At 35.2% G+C, this 6,000-nt stretch overlaps 1 protein-coding gene across 2 annotated transcripts in view; it reads left to right on the top strand.

Annotated features, from left to right (window-relative positions):
- LOC145267020 (nicotinamide/nicotinic acid mononucleotide adenylyltransferase 1-like) overlaps window positions 1-6,000 on the top strand; it is a 74,301-nt gene that overhangs the window by 618 nt on the left and 67,683 nt on the right. The gene's annotated exons all lie outside the window — the stretch shown is intronic.

Raw genomic sequence — 6,000 nt, 5'->3', positions numbered from 1 at the left:
AAGGGAGATGAATCGTGAAACAGGTGAGATTTTATATTTTTATTTTATTTTTTTTTTAGTATTAAATTTAGCGGACCTTTACGGGAGTGCCCATGCCCAACTGCCCAACCCCTAAAAATATGTTTTATACTTAAAAAAAAAAAAAGAAAAAAAAAAAACTTTTTCTAATAATTATCATAGATTACAGACTAATATAATAACAGAAAAAAATTAGAAAAATAAAAAAAATTGGTTAATTTATACGACTTGCCCCAGCGTAGTATAAACACCCTAACTTCCCCATGTTAAAAACGGTTTGCGGAATGAACTCCCCCCCCCAAACCTCGAAAGCCGTTCTTAACATAGGGTGGTGTGTGTGTGTAGGGAGGGTTATTCCGAAAGCCGTTTTTAACATGGGGAAGTTGGGGTGTTTATAATACGCTGGGGCAAGTCGTAAAAATTAACCAAAAATTTAATATGTAAAACTTGTAGAGAACGATCTGTTTTACGGTTGTTATAAAAATGGAACGGAAATTTAAATTTCGTTCCGTTAATCTTTTTTTTTTTTTTCACATACTCCTCCAAAAATCGAAAGAACATTCAACAATCGTACTTTCAAAAGGAAAGATTTTTTTATAGTTTTTTTTTTTTTTTTTTTTTTTTTTTTTATAAAATTTGATTAACAAAAACGAAATAATTTAATTTTTAAACGAAAAAAAAAGTCAATTTGGTAAAATTTTGGTACTAGTAGTACACTTGTGTGCTGAAATACTAGCGTTATTATTTAGAAAGCCATTCTTAACATGGGGGAGGGGAGGGTGTTTTGTACCTATTCTGTACTTTAACCTTACAATTTAATAAAAACAAATATTTTTCTACGACTTGCCCCAGCGTAGTATAAACACCCGCAAACCACCTCATGTTAAGAACGGCTTTCGGAATAAACACCCCCAACTTGTCAGCATACCCGAAAACCTAGAAAAATTGACATGTCTAATGTGAACGGTGAGGTGGACGTAAAACGGAACGAAATTTAAATTTCTGTTCCATTTTTAAAACAACCGTAAAACAGAGTGTTCTCCGCAAGTTTTACCAAGATTTATTTTTAGTGTACAATAATTTCTATCGGCCAGTTCATGGCAAGTGCTCGACTGAACTCCAATGTATGCCCCCCCCTTACCAAACTTTCACAAAATATACACCGACTAACTACAACCACTGTATATGATTTCCCCCACCCCCACTCTCTATCGGTGCCTCAGTCTAAACGCAGATTCCATGAATAAAGCTTTTTTCCCCAGAACTGCCCGCCTGTGAAAACACTGTTCTGCTGGTCTGCTTCTCAGTTAAATACAACAAAATACCCTTCAAATCCAATGGAAACAAGTTCTTATTGAGCTGTCCACATAAATCATCGAATTTTACCCAATTTACACAACGATTACTACACTACCATCTTACATTCATTAACTCTTATCCTCGAATGGCTTTCCGGGCCTTGATAAGTGGTGACTAAAGTAAAAAAGAAAAAAAAATTTTTTTACCTGTTTTCCGCTTTAACATTTTCCTTTAAAATGACGACTTTTTCAAGTTTTCGGGTATGCTGAAAACGAATATCGCATTTAAATTTTCCACAAATAAGTAGTTTTCCGAATATTTAGCAATGACATTTATTGTATTATTGCTGGTGACCATCTTGGTACTTGCGAGCATACGTGTAATTTCTCGGAGTTGCGTTTATACGCAAGAGCGCGCTCGCGCGTACCAAGATGGCCACCAGTAACAACATGAGAAATGACATTGCTTAATATCCGGGAAAATACTTATTTGCGGAAAATTTAAATGCGATATTTGTTTTCAGCATACTCGAAAACCCACAGAAGTCGTCTTTTTAAAGGAAACTGTTAAGGTGGAAAGCAGGTAAAAATTTACCCCCCCCCCCCCCCAAAAAAAAAAGAAGTCCCTCGATGGCGTCCTTAGAACACGGATTCGTAATTGGGAGACTTTGCTTGTAGAAAAACATGAATGCTTTAAAATAATTTAAAACGCAATATATATATATATATATATATATATATATATATATATATATATATAAAAGAAACACTTAGGCACGTATGTATTTATATATATATATTTTTTTATAGCATTCTTAAGGGTACTATGCACTTATTGATCCGTGCTGAAATAATAACGTTATTATTTAGAAAGCCATTCTTAACATGGGGAGGGTGTTTTGTAGCTATTCTGTACTTTAACTTCACAATTTAATAAAAACAGACATCATAAAACTTAATTAAACTTGAAAATACTATTTAAAAAATAGCGCGGATCAATAAGTGCACTAGTACCTTAAGATAAATTCGAGTTTTACAATATATCTGTTGATTAAATTGTTGTGTGAGACAAGTTACAAAACACTCTCCCCTCCTTATGTTAAGAATGAGTTTCTAAATAAGGTTATTATTTTAGCGCGGTAACAGATGCACAAGTACCGAAACTGAAACTTATCCAGATAGGTCGATTAACTTTACTTACATTTGGTAATATTTATGTATATATACTAGCAAGCCACCCGGCATTGCCCGGTTGTAAAATACGCTTAAATATGATATGTTGATTAATGCAGGTTTCGTATTTATTATTATATCATTATATTGGACCCAATATATAGCACTGATTTAAAAAGTAAAAAAAAAAAAAAAAAATTAAAAAAAAAATGACTCTGCGCCACCACCCAGAATTGAAACAAAAACGTTTAGCTTACGATTTATTAAATAACTTACAGATTTTTGAATTTTTTTGTTTTTTACATAGGCATAACTACTTATCAAAGCCTAGAGACCATTCGAGGATAAGGGTTAAACATGTACAGTAGTCAGTTGAACAATAAAGTAATCGTTAGTAATGGAAATTCGGTAAATTTGTTAACAAGCGGAACGGCTCATCAAGAACTTGTTTACATTGGACATGAAGACAACCATATTGTAGTCAGCTGGAAAGCAGGCCAGCAGAATAGTTCTACAGGCGGACACTTCTATGTTTAGGTTTAGGCACAGATAAAGAGTGGGGGAAATTATTGATAGTGTTTTCAGCTAGAGGAGTGTTTGGCAAGAGGGGACCACAGATTGAAGCTCAGTCGAACACTTTCCATGAAGATAACGATAAAGCAGAGACAAACTCGCAACGGAATTATTTTAGAGATGAGTAAATTGTATAATTTTTTTATTTAATTATTTTTTGACTATTTATCCTCTTCTTTTAGTTGTTGTTTTCTACGACGTTTCGGACAATTATTCCTCTGGCCTTCGTCAGGTAAACCGCGACGGGATAGGAATGTCGAATCCTCCAACTACATCCATAGCAATTGCTGCCTTCAATAGACATTGTCACCTCACAACTATTTCAATAAACTCCAATCTCTGGTCCCCCCTCGCCAATCTGTCATGAAAAGCACCCGTCTAGCTGAATCCACTGTGAAAAATTTCCCCCACTCTATATCTGTGCCTAAATCAAAACACGGATTCCATGAACAAAGCTTCTTTCTTAGAACTGCACGCCTGTGGAACTCTGCTCCGTCTGCCTGCTTCCCTCCGGATTACAACTTGGATGTCTTCAAGTCCAATGTTAACAAATTCCTAATGAACCGCTCCCCTAATTAAACACTTCATCAAATCTCCACACTAACGTAATGTAGTTGCAATAACCCTTATCCCTGAGTGGCTTCCGGGCCTTGATAAGTGGTGATCACTGTGTAAAAAAAAAAAAAAAAAATCGGTACGGACCCAACAATTAGAAGAACAATTGGATTTATAAGACCAAAAAATCCAACCTCGATTGCCATTTGGAGTCCGTGGTACATGTGATAGAGATGCGGATATATCTACAATTCCAGGTGAGCGTGAAGCTAGAGGTAGCGGTTTTGATCCCACCCAAAGCTGGTCAGAGGATTAGTTGGCCAAAACCGTGGTGAGATAACGTCTATTGAAGGCAGCAACTGCTGTGGATGTGGTTGGAGGATTCGACATTCCTATCCCGTCGCGGTTAACCTGACGAAGGCCAGAGGAATAATTCGCCAAAACGTTGTGTAAAAAACAACTAGAAGATGAGGATGATAGTCCAAAATAAATAAAAAGATGAGGATGATAGTCCAAAATAAATAAAAAGATGAGGATGATAGTCCAAAATAAATAAAAAGATGAGGATGATAGTCCAAAATAAATAAAAAGATGAGGATGATAGTCCAAAATAAATAAAAAGATGAGGATGATAGTCCAAAATAAATAAAAAGATGAGGATGATGATAGTCCAAAATAAATAAAAAAACTTACAGATTAAATCGTAATGTAGGAACTACTGGATGCGTTATGGTTAAAGTCTGATATAAAGAACTTGTTTATCTCCCAAACTGTCTTAACCAATTTTTCCCCCCTTCAATGACATGAAAAAACTTGGTATTTTTATTTTAGGTTTTGCCTTACACGACTACACACAAGTCTAAAAGGTCCCATGTATTATATGAAAAGAAACTGGAATCTTAGAGAGATATCAATCATACCAGTTATTATTAGTGGGCTTTTGAAGAAGAACCTGAAGTCCTACCTAACTAATATTCCCGGTGGACCAAGTACAAAAGAGATCCAGACAATTGCACTTAAGGGAACAATGAGGATACTAAAAAGAGCTCTCGGCTGGTCTCAATAAAAAGCAGGGTAAAGTTGGCAGCTGGTTTGGTTGCCCCATACCCAGCGTTACAATCTTCAAAGGAAGAAAATTAAAAAAAATAATAATAAAAAAAGTTGAATAATGTGTACAGAACATCCACAGCACTTAAATATCCAAACTGGATAATATATATTATATAATGACTGTCGGGGTTTCAATCCTGGCTTGAGGTAGTTGCCTGTCTAGCCGCACTGATGAGCTGTGAAACAGCGAAACAGTACTGTATGTAGATGACTATATATATATGTGTGTGTATGTATTATATATATAATATATAAAGTATTTTATTAAAACAAAACAACTTTATTTTGGAGATCACAATCGTTGCTCATTCTCTATCCCTGTTTTTCTTATATCACCCACTAGTTCCCACTCCCACTTTGAGATTGATTTGCTTGTTTTCAGGTTTTACAATCCTGAAAATAGTGAGCAGAATATACTTAGAATGGGTTTAGAAGGCTTTACTAACCTGCCGTTTTATCTCATTTTATTTGTTTCTTTTTTTTGGTTGTTTGTGATTTGTCTTACTCAAGCTTATACGTCAATTCTTTTTTTTTTTTTTTATATATAAAATTGTTGAAACAACATCATTGAAGTAAGATTAGACCCATAAAGTAAATGAGACATTCAGGTTATTAATTCAGCTTATGTCATTTTTTGGTCTCCCGATTTATCGGAGAGCAACCTATGTTTTCAGTGGCGTCCTTGCGTCCATTTGTGCGTCAGTGCATCCGTTATTCCGGATGATTGCCAGATAGATAACTGTCCACTAGTTTTTCCTGAAATTTTGTCACAAATTGTATTTCATTGCACAGTAAAAAAATTTTTTTTGCAAAAATTCCCATTGCGTCTGCAGGGACTCAAAAGAGGTCAAAAATGCCCCCAAAATAACCAAAAATGACACGTTTTGCCCCATAACTTTTGCTCCATCCATTAGATTTTTTTGAAACTTGGCCAAAATGTGGAGCCTATTGTTTTTAATATAAATTTAGTATGGGTGACCCTGGCAAAATTCTGGTTTGCGTCTCCAGGAACTTTTAGTGCTAAGAACGCTTCTTTTTGTGGCTCTTTTTTCATATTTCTCAACAAAAACTTGATATGTCTTATTATATAGTGGTTTTTCACGGTGGTCAACTCAAATATACATGTGTTAAGGCCTGAAACTACATCGTTATCCATTTACACTGGGATTCGGCATCCCCAGGGGTTCAAAAGAGGGCAAAAATGACACTTTTTGTCTCATAGCATTTGATCCATCCATTAGATTTTCCTGAAACTTGGCCAAAATGTGGAGGC

The sequence above is a fragment of the Euprymna scolopes genome, chromosome 42, assembly GCF_053919585.1.
Source record: "Euprymna scolopes isolate OS-2025 chromosome 42, ASM5391958v1, whole genome shotgun sequence".
Taxonomy (NCBI): Eukaryota; Metazoa; Mollusca; class Cephalopoda; order Sepiida; family Sepiolidae; genus Euprymna; species Euprymna scolopes.
Note: the sequence above shows the minus strand (reverse complement) of the source record. Positions and strands in the feature narration are given on the sequence as shown.